The following is a 12201-nucleotide window of genomic DNA, read 5'->3' on the forward strand; positions in this document are numbered from 1 at the left end:
GAGCTGCAATTATTTTTCTGTTTGTGAAAATTCTATATTTTCTATAATAACCATGGGAAAGATTATTACTGTATTTGCTGAAAAATTTGTCACATATTTGAGGAAAAAACATCCCAGATTTCAGCTGATGTGCCTAATCCTTGATACAGAAAAATACCTGTGCTTGAGAGACGTAGCTAATGATGAATACAAGGGAAAAATCTTCAGGTCCCCAAATATAACTGCTAAATAAATATGTGTCTACAAGCTTTTTATCACACCTCCCTTGAAAATGAAACAAACAGTTATGTAGCTGAATAAAGCTGCTTCACTGCTCCACTGCTATTATCCAAGGTATGACCTCCGTCCTTGGGTGGACACCAAAAATCTTTAAAAATTCTCAGACAAAAGAGAATATTTTAATGGGTGAACTTCTTTATGTTTTGTTGCACTTTTCTCCTGTGTCTATTATGAAATATGTGGTAATATATAAAGATAACAAGTACCATGTCTTAACTATGGACAGCTACAGGAATTGTTAACATTTGGGCTGTTTTATTGTCAATGGCAAATATGATTTTTACAGTAAAATCCTTTGCAAGTCTAGGATGTCTAGCTAACATTTGAGTAGCTGCTTCTATTGAATTACACTACCATTAATCATCTCCACTAATTCAATAAAAACAATGTCAATACAATAAAACACTTTTTCTATTGAATTAATGAGGGTGGTTGGTTACAAATAGGGTATGACTGCACTAGGGAAATGCTTAAAGTATCATAATAGACTAACAAGGAAATATTTAATAAAGATTTTATATAATTTTTAACTCTTTTCAAACCCTATGAGGAAGCAAGGAAATTCTTATTATGAAGATAGCTTCTGTATAAACTTGCTGAATATCATCACTTTACTCTTTCCCATGACAGTGTGTAAACTAAGATATATGCCTGGCCCTTTCTTGATTTTCTGTTTTCTTGTTTATAAAATGTGAGGAATTGCACACACCCTTTGTTCAGTGCTATATGATTTCCCAATAGAAATACTGAACATGAACCATAGATAATTCATGTGTAGAGAGGTTTTATCTTTCTGAAAGAAAAGATGCTCTAAACCCACCTCAAATAATGATTGTTTCTGTAGCCTTAGGCAACTCACCTATGGCCTTTCAGAAGTTGCTTAAATTTATATTTTCCATTGGTTTTTGTTGCTGGAATATCTGAGTAGCAGTATCTCTGCAATTCAGGCTGTTCACCTTAAACTGAGACTTAGGCTCAGTTTTTCATCTGTGAAGTAGTTGCAACAATACTTGTCTCTGTCCACCCTGGCTTCAGAATTAGTGACCTGATGGCCAGAAATGAATTTCACTATAAGAATGAGTTAAAAAAATAAGCTCATTTGTTTATTGCAAGGCAAAATGGTAACTTCCTGGGGATGTCTGGACACTGCAAAGTAGCACAGCTACTGCAACATGAGAGCAGAATAATACAGTTTATTGTCTGTGGAATAGCTTTATATTTCCTTTTGTTCCTACACGTGTCTGGTGTGTCACTCAAGTCAATGAGGAGGTGCTGAAGGGACAGCACTTCCAGCCCTAGAATGATGAATGCATTTAACATTGGACGTGGACTAACACCAGCCATGATGGAGCAAATAAGATCTCTCCGGCATTACATCTTGAGAAAAACCCTCATCCATGCAAGTGGTTCTCTTTCCTGAGTTTGATTTCAGTTTTTCTGCATGTGATAAATGTGGTAATGTGATAAATCCTGGTTTAATGTGGTATGAAGTTCATAGTGGTGCTAAATGGAATTATCTTCTTATTGGAGAGAAATTAAAACGTATCATTTTGCAATGTGTGACTCAAATTTTCTATCCATCTCTGGCTTCAACCTGCCCATGGCACACAAAGCACACCATGTTGTGATGACATATCATGTACCTATGAAAACAGAGATACAGGAAACAGATGTTTTTCTTCAAATTAATATATCATAGTATGTTTGACACATAAATACTACAAAAAATAATAAAGTACTTAACCATTTTTCACTTCTGGTCCTTCCTAAAAGTGTGGAAGTAGTGAAATGAACATATCCCAATTTTGTAATTTATTTCAGGATTTTGGGGTAACAAGGGGTGTTTTTTGATTCCTTTTCGTTTAAATAGAAAAACCAAAGGAAAGTTACTAAACTTTTAAAATATTTCAGTCCAGTTTTGGCAATTGATTTACTTTATTATTTTGAGCCCTGATAAGCCTCATAAAGCAAAGTTAACATAAGAAGCATCAAATCTGAAGAGTGTTTTACCTAATAGGAAGTAGGATGTTAAAGAAGGAAACAGCCCTGGTTATAATGACATGTAATAGAATGTTACTCTTACACAGAAGGCAATTCTACTGTTTTGGAAGCTTAGTATAATTCAAAATTCAAAAGATACAAAGCAATTAAAAAGTGCTATTGAATTTTATTACTTCTGTCATAATAATATCCAGTAAATTATTAATTGTTCTGATGATTTAGAGTTGTTTAGAAGTCTGACTTTATGGTCTCACAAACACTGTGATTTTTTATGGAAAATTATATCCAGGGTCTTCATTTGCTAAATAAATAAAAAGAGATGAGTAGACAGGGCATTAAAGAGTGTGAAATTGTAATATAATGCCTTTGTAGTAATATGAATTCTATTTTTAAATCAGTATTTTTAATATGGTCAAACACTGTTATCTAAGATACATGTTTGTAAAAGTCCTCCTACTAAAAACTTCTAAATATAACCAGAAAAGAATTATAATGTTTTTCAACAATTGAATCCACCTTTCTTTAGTTTTGTTTTGTTTCATTTTTTCCTTAACATATAGGTATATATAAAAAAAAATTAACAGTCTTAAAAATTTTCAAATCCCTGACAGGTCATATCATGTGCACAAATTTTCTCAAGCTTTATTCCCATCAGTAACATCACAATGGAAAAATATTCCATAAGGTTAGTGTTAAATACTTGTTTTGTTCTACTTGCAATGATTTGTGTTTTTATTTAACAAATCATAAGTGAAGGGCAAAATTAAAGGTATAAATTTATCTGTAATTATTAATCTTCCATGAAAATAATAATGCTAAAGAATCAATGTGTGTGCATTGCTATCAAGTCATAAGCTTCATTCCACATGCTTTGCAAAAGATACATTGGAGTCTTAGCAAAATACTTCCTTTCACAGCATGTATGAAGATCTACAAGTTTTTTAAGAACTCCTAATAGTCAGCTGTTTTCAACACTTATCAAGGCTCCAGCAAGTACTACTTCTCTTCTGGTGTTTTTTAAACAATCTACTATTTTTATCTTAGTAGAATTTGCCAATTTAAGCTGGGTAGCTGTAAATTGTGTTCCAAGAAGGATTACCTTCTTGCTAAAATTTAAATAACCTGGAGACCTCAGTTAAGAAAGAGATCAGTACTTAAACATGTATGTTCCCCTGTTTAGTGCCACTTTGAGAGCTTTAAAAAGTCTTGATGACACCTAAAACCAGAATGATCTTGAAGATTTTACAACACAACTGATATTTAATTAGCCTCAAATCTGTGCTAGAAAGACATTTGTATACCCAGAGCACTACTCTATCCAAGAGTGAGCATATTAGGGTTTATATTGCCATTTCATTTCTCATTGATATATCTTATGGAATGCTGTGTTTGGGGCAGGGGGAAAGCAATCAACCTGAAAGGACTCTGGTGAGAGCACAGTACAAAAATGTAATACAAGGACAGCAACTAAAAATGTTAAGATGACACTTCACTATTGCTGCTCTTTGAAATACTATTTTTGAGATTTTAACATTCATATTTGTATTCATATTTCAACCTCTGTGTCTAGATATTCAAACTGTAGATGACTTACATAGATGTCTACTTTCATGCCACAGAGAGGCAAGTACAGGACAAGAGTTATTACCTGCCTACCCTAAAATGTCACACAACAGCATGTGGATTGGTACAAAGTTGTAATAGATAAAACTTCCACTTCCAAAATATAAAGGGTTTTTAGTATTTAAAAATACTCCAAAGACAGAGACTGTGGAATACTCTCTTTGCACTCTAGTTTTTCAGCTTAAGAATCAGGAATGTGAGCTATCTTTGTTGTTTGATATGTACTGGGAGGACAATCTAGTGGGTTACATCCCTGACATTTATCACCTAAACCATAGTTTAAAGCAGTTATATAGTTTTCAGAAGGAGCTGGGTGTCCCCTCACCCCTTAAAATAGATTCCACTAATGTTATCTCTGTGAAAACAACTGGTTTGTATAGTGTGAATCTGATTCAGTAAATTTGGTTTAATCCTGCTGGGATTGATTTATTTTTCTATGACTCTTAAAGGTCATCACACGTGCCAGCAATATGTAAGGAAAGATTCAGGCAGAAGAAAGAGGAAATATTTGAGATGTGGAATTTCATTCTGTAGTGGCATTAGTGTAATTGAAATAATAACCACTTCATTTTTTTTAGAGATGTGTAAAGTGGCTGTTGGTAATAATGGAATGTTACTCCAAAATTAAAAAAAAGTCTGGATTATCCTCATGAATGTTTCTATCCTCTAACAAACTGAATTGGGCATTTCTGAACCACTGACTTTGTCAGCTGTTGTCAAATAGCTGAGTGTGTGGCAAAGCAGGACATCAGAATAAAAAAAAAAAAAAAAGACAGTTTTTTTTTTATCCTGACAAAATTAATTTTTCTTTATGTTCCAGAAGTTGCTAGACTTTTAGAAAAATATTTTTAAATGAAAAAAATTATATTGATTTGGATCAAAATAATAAATGGGAGTCCTTATCCTCTGTTCCTCCAACCCAAAATATTAAGCCAAGATTATTTTTTCCTCAAAGAATCACAAAATCAATTTATTTAAGAACTCTGAGATCATTGAGTCCAACCTATGACCAAACACCACCTTGACAACTAGACCATCGCACTGCGTGCCATGTGCAGTCTTTTCTTAAACTCTTCCAGGCACAATAACTCTACAGTCGCCCTGGGCAGTCCATTCCAATGTTTAATTACTCTTCCTGTGAAAAAATTCTTCCTGATATCCAACCTAAATCTCCCCTGGCGCTGCTTTAAGATTGTGTCCTGTTGTCCAGCAATTTGTTGCCTGGGGGAAGAGATTGACCCCCACATGGCTACAACTTCCTTTCAGGCAGTTGTAGTGAGTGATAATGTCCCCCCTGAGCCTCCTTTTCTCCAAGCTAAAGATTTCTCCTTTAAACCTTATTTTATTGCATGGAGCTTGCCATATACAAAATCATTCCTCCAGAATATGCTCTGTCTTATTTCAGTTGAGTAACATGCCTTTTTTTCCTGGCTAAATTATCTAGGAATATTTATTATCTACAGCAAGGACGTAATACATGATCTTAATTATAAAATGCTCTTAGATAAAACCTGTCAAGCTCTCAATAAATGGATGCAACTCTCAGTGTGTCTGATTAGCAAAGTAAATATAATTAAAATTACTATTGTCCTTAAATTTAATTATCTATTAATGAATATTTCTTTATTTCTTTCAGCATAATTTAAAAAATACCCACAACTTTAATACATCTTTTAAAGATTCCTCTGACTATATAACATACCAGATTAGGTATAAAAGCATTGACTTTACCTCTTAAAAGTAAATTACTTTCATCAGACTTTTACTGAATTCCAAGCTCAATAAAAATATATAAATAGACAGAATTCAGCAAAACTCTACTTAGAGCTTGAGCTAGGGAGACAGTGAAGACTAATTTAAAGTACTGTTGGAGAACCTATTCACCCATTTCATTTATTCTTGAAGTTTCCTAATAGATTTTTGGCCTTGGATGATTAACTCGATCAGAGAACAAACAAAAGAACCTTGTGCAACTACTGTGACTGCAAGAGGAAAATCTAAATGTAACCTAACGCAGTAAGATTAAGTAGTTAGGGTTTGGGGCACTTTGTAGGAGAACATAAATGTTTCTTTGCAAATGGCTGATAAAAAGACTCACTGTGATGTTTCACAAAAGACCTTTCTAGAAGAAATATCCCATTTTGCACTTTCCATTGACTGTGGACTGTTGACTGTGTCATGGGGTCCGAATCTGGCTTTCACATCCCATCTCTCTGAATTTCTCAGGGCTCTTCATTTGGCTAAATTATTTGCCTAGTCTCAGATAATGTTCTTGGTCCCTCTTGCCACACAATACTTCCTTTTTGGAGTCCATTTAAACAGTTGTACACACTGAATTCTAGACACATATATCAAAGAATTTACATGCTATAAAAATTGCAAAGTACAGAAATTTTGAAATCTCTTATGCTATGCAAGTATCAAATAATTCATCATATTTTTGGATGGACAGAATAGAAGTAGAATGTCCCTTTTTTGCATCATGAATTAAAGGAACACAAACTATAACCACTGGGCTATCTCTCACAGCCTTTCCTGTTTGTTTTATGTGTAAGTCTGCCTGTCTTATCATCTTATCTGCTCCCTCAACAGGAAGATAAAAATATCAGTAAGATCTTCCAAGAAGACATATGTTTTCTGAGACAAAGAGTTCCTGCTATACTTGACTCCTCTTCTGAGTTTAACCTTGTGGGTGGGACCCACTTATGGCTTTTTGAGGGCAGTCTACAAGATGTTTATGTTGTTCTATTCTTCAGACTTCTTTGTGATAGTTCCCTGAATAGTTCTCTTTGCACCATACCTTACAGCAGCACACAGAACTCTCTCTCCATCTGTGAGCATGTCACTGACTACACAGATAGCTGATTTTTTCAGAATACTTCAGTGAAAATACATTTCAGGTGACAAGGAGGCATTTTGCCATGGTAAAGCTATTCAACATGTGGACATTGTAAGGATGTCTGATCTAGCAGTGGAGGAGTCACTTTTTTCAGGTGTGGGAGACCCTGGTTTAAAACTTTTCTTTGCAGTATGCATAGCAGATAGCCCTTGACCTAAGCTTGGTAGGGCTTAGATGAGAATTGCCATGTTCAGCACCAAAATTCAGTTCAGTTATCACCTAGTGAATAAAATTGTCTTAGGGCTTGAAGGCATTTTCCAGACTATCCCTGTGATCATTTATATTAGGAGATTTTGAACACTTATGACCCTTAAACCTTGGTAGGACTGCAACATAAGTATTTCTCTTATCTTCCAAACAAGAGAAAAATTAGTACTCATCCTTAAGATGCTTCTGAGTCGGCACCACAAACTGTAACAGGTACTGACCTGTTTAATCCACATTTTAGACAAGGCTTCAGTGTTTGGGTGCACATCCAAGATACCAGAGCGCTATGACAAATCTTTCACTTTGCTGCAGCTCTCAAGCTGGTATGGATTTCATCAGTTTCCAACATGTAAGAAATATATGTGCTGTGAACAGTGAGTACCATCACTCAAAAATGCTTTAATGGGACACCAGTCCACAGAGCCTCATTGTGCTGTAGCTCCCCAACAGCAAAATGGTGAAGCAGAATTTTGTTAATTTATGTGTGGTGAGGATGTATCATATTAGCCTTTACAGTGTGCAGATATTTAGGCAATGCTAATAAAGTCCCTCAAGAAAATCTAAGTTATTTTCTTGAATATTTTTGTCACTGATGGTTGAGTCTATTACAGACTTTGTTTTCAGATACATTTTTCCCTCTACAAGACAAGCTACTGATGTAAAGGTAGGTTATTAGCATTGTCAGTATTTTGTCCCTGAACTTGGAGGCACTTGGAAAAAATGTTGCTTTCATATATGTTACTAACATTTTCTTGGTTTTGTCTCATCCCATGGAGCGTTTCTATGTAAAAAAGGCACTTCCAGGAATTTCATTAAGGTATTGGGAAGTTCAGTGTACTGACGCTGAACTCTATTCCCAGAACTATCAGCAATCTGTCAGTGGCAAGGTTTCCTGGAATAACATCAGAAGTCTTTCCTGTTATAGCCAAAGGAGTGGTGTTAGTCTTTCTCTGAAAAATTGTGCTCAAGTGTAGTTTGCTGTGAAAGAGACAATTGTTTAGAAACCCCAGAGGTATAGGCACATTACTAAATCTTAGGCAGCTAGACTGATCCTAAAGTTGAGTCTGCTGAATAACAAGACTTTCTGGTGCATCTGCAAATTTGCACAGTGGTGAAGGTGAAATGAGACTGAAGGGAAGGTTACATCTCTCTCAGCTGAAAGGTGACAAAAATTTGAAATTTGTATTTTTCCAAATATTTTTGTATGCATGAATTGATGATAAATAAAGCAAGTAAAAAACCTGAGGGTGTTGTATCTTTTATTTTATTGCAAATTAGAATAAGCAGCTAAAACTGTAGTCTTTTGTGGAATGAAATTTGCAACAAAAATGATCTGTGCAGAAAAAAATATATTTCTGAGGGGTTTAAGACATGTTCATGAATATGAAATAATAAATGTGAAACAAAATATTTTGACATTAGTAAAGTTAAGTATTTAAGTGCTAGTGATATGAATGAGAAAGTCACAAGACTTTTTGACACTAATTATGTCGTCAATATGATACATTTCTGCAAAATTATTTGATTACAGATATGCAGCATCTTCTGCAGGATTTCCTTTTCTTCTGCTGTGTCTGGCTTAAGATAAAAAAGTCTGGAAATAATCATGAAACCTACTGTCCTTGCCTTATTAATTCCTGGAAAAAATTGTTTATATAAATATTAAGTCCTAAACTGTTTCAACCTTGAGAACATTAGGGAAGCTTCTTCAGAAAAGCAAAAAACAAGAATAACTGAGAGGATGACAGTGGGAAAAAAAAAAAAAAAAGGTGGATCCACGCTTCAGTAGCTTTAGAGGGGCTCATTTCTCAGCCTTATTCTCAGGCTTTTCACATATTTGCTCTCTTTGGCAATAAGCTTTCAAGGAAAGGATTTTCATCTAAGTAATAGTCTCAATTGTTACCAATTGATCCAAATTTATATATTGAAGAACTGAATGTCTTTTCACACTCTCTTCTCAGAATGGTTTTTAATTAGCACTTAGTGGACATCATAGCAGAATAAAGGCTAAAATAAAAGTAATAATTTTGATTTTTCTCTTTTATGTTATAGCAAATGAACATTGCTTGAGAGATCTTTGTCTCTAAACATTAAAAGTACACTTTAATTTATGCCAAGTAAAACACAGTTTGAAGGATAAGAGATGTGGTACCTCTGTGATTGCCTTTGTTTTGCATAATGCAAATCAATAGATGCATGCCAAAATACAGATGATGTGCAATGAGAACACTAATTTTACTGGTTGCATTTATTTTCATTCTTTTACAGAATGAATTAATTTCTGAATGTAGATTCTTTGCACCTTTAGCTGTGATGATGACTTTCACATGGCAGAGTATACTCACGCAGAATAAACACAATCTGTGCACTAGTTGTCTTCACTTTTTTTTCCTTACAGCATCTAAAAGAAGTGACATTTTGACTGTTTAGGTATACCCTCATATTCCCAGTGTTCCATGACTAGTGACAGTCTGTAGGAGTGAAGTATTACCCACTTCAGAGGAAGATCAAGTTAAGCATCTCTTAAGCAAGATGAGTGTACACAAGTGCATGTGACCAGATAAGAGGAATCCAAGGGTGCTGAAGGGATTCCTTGACACCATTGTGGGCCTAACTTTTCATTATTTTAAAGAGTTTAAGATGATTGGAAAGGTTCCTGATGGATAAAAAAAGGCAGACATCAAGTTTACTCTAAAGATAATAAAACAGCAATCCAGTATCCATCAGCCTTTCTTCAGTCTCTAGGAATGATAACTAAACCTTCCCAGAAGTTGTGGTCAAGCTACTGACAGCCCATAAAAATGGGAGCAGCCAGCATGATGAAGACCAAGCCATACCTGACCAAACTAATTGCCTTCTTTCATGAGGTGACCAGCTGTACAGATGAGGGGCAACAGTGGATATGATTTACCATGAATTTAGCCAGACTTTTGGCACATGAAGTCCCATAGTACAGTCGGTACAGTCAAATTGGAGTGACAAAGCTCCTGAATTACTTATTATTACATTATTTATTAAATTATCATGTCCTGCTGTGTTGTCTACCTTTCCAGCAGAAAGAAGGAAAACTACTCTTTCAACTGGAGTAGCTGAAGTCCTCTATGAGGACCAGGGTAGAGAACATGAGGGTAGTCTTATTTATAGCAAGCCTTGTCCACTTCTTCCTGGTCACCTAGCCTGATGCCCACTTCAGTGTCACTTTCTTTAATCTGTATCCATAAACTCTCAGGCTCATCATCCATCTGCAGGCAGGAGAATGAATCCTATGGGTCTACATTTCTATATATGATAGTACACAATCTGTTCCTTTTCAACTTCAGGCTGTGCAACTCTTTCTCACACTGATATGTGATGAGGAGTTAATGCCCATTCTCATTCTTCTCTACATGTTAAAGCTTTCTTAATTTTATTTCTAAATCTCTCTTACTGCAATGGCTAATTTTTGTCATTTGTCTTTATCTTAGAACTTAACTGCTACAAATCTTCTCTGACAATAATATAACCTGCTAGTCAATGGAAGACAGAACTGCTGGAGGCCCTCAGGAAACCTGCATATGTGTGTGTGGTTAACCATCCCATGCAGCCCACTAAAGTCTTCTACCATTTAGTTACCATGTGTGCCTTGGAATCCTGATATTCACTCAGAATGCAGCTGTTGCAGGTAAAAATATCTGTAAAATAAAGAAAAGCTTCTGCAGTTCTGAGTCTCCTTTGGAGTGTCATAAAGCAAGAATCTCAGCTAGCTATACTTAATATTTAAACCCCCTGACTGATCACTTGAAATAAATGTATGTTTGTCCATTCCAGTTTAAGCCTTGGTTGTTAGATTTTCGTTGGGAGATTATAGTTGTTTGAGTGTTCTCATATCTGGATTGCTGAAGTGGAAAAACTAATGTTCCAAGAAGTGAACATATCTGGTACCTTGACAGCAATTTAATCTGATTCCATGGTAATTTTAAATTCTAGTTCCAATGAGAACATCTTTATGCTTCTGTATAAGGGGAATCCACTAAATACAGAAGTATTGAACTATAGAACATGTGAATACTTTTTCAGGTTGCTAACACTTAAGTTACAATTGTGCTTAAAATAGTAGTCCAGTTGGTTTCCATGACAAAGAATCTCATAACATGGTAAAATGACTCATGTCTGTGAATCTGTTTGCTTAAGTGTCCACACATATATATATATATATATGTATATATACACAAAATCCCAAGCCAGAACTCAACAGTGTCAGAGAGAAAGTAGAAGAATAAAAATGGGGAAAATGTAAAATTATAATTAGAAATATAAAAAAAAATAGTAAAATTAGAAGCAGTTTAAGTTCCTTCACTCCTAAAGCTGAAGTCATGTTGCTGCTACTCCGATGTTCCTATGCCACATTGGTAAGTTCATGCAATATTCAGCAGTCATTTACTGCTCAGCCTCTTGCATATGCCACAAGTTGCCCAACTTGGATCTTCCTTACAGACTGAATTAATTTTATTTTCAGAAAAACCAGGTTTGATGTGGAATGTGTAATATTATGGTATTTTTCTCCGTGTGTCTGTGTTCTCAAATGTGTCCCTGCAATGTGTGCATGAAGCCTAGAAACCCAATCATATCCAGGGCTGCGTGAAATGAAGTGACAAGGTCAAATGAGTTGATTCTCCCTCCCTATTCTGCTCTTGTGAGATCCCACCCGAAGTACTGTGTCCAGATCCAGGGCCCCCAACATGAGAAAAATGACCTCTTGGAGCCAGTCCAGAGTAGGGCCACAATGATGATCTGAAGCACTTCTCCCATGAAGACAGGCTGGGAGATTTGGGGCTGTTCAGCCTGGAGAAGAGAAGGCTCTAGTGGTGCCTTTTTCTCTGGTCCTGGAGTTATGAGCCAGACATGGTTAAGGGGATAAAAGCATTTTTACCTCATTTAATAAGAATCCTTCAGTGCACAACCTGTCAAGGTGGAAAACACTGGAGAATGCACCCAGCACGTGATGCATATACAATATTTATTGACTTTGCAAACTAGTGTATCTGACAAAGATTCTCCAATGAGAAGCGTAATAGGTAATGTCCCCCTATTCTTACAACTGCTATAGTCTGCCCTCCTCAGATGAGTCTTGTATCCTGTTTACAAAAATGTGTCCTAGAGAGCTGATGTCAACCTTGGTTTCTATGGGGAGCCAAGATAGCACAGGGCTTCAG

Source organism: Chamaea fasciata, unplaced genomic scaffold (assembly GCF_029207755.1).
Source record: "Chamaea fasciata isolate MVZ Bird 193981 ecotype frontalis unplaced genomic scaffold, bChaFas1.0.hap1 SCAF_5, whole genome shotgun sequence".
NCBI lineage: Eukaryota > Metazoa > Chordata > Aves > Passeriformes > Sylviidae > Chamaea > Chamaea fasciata.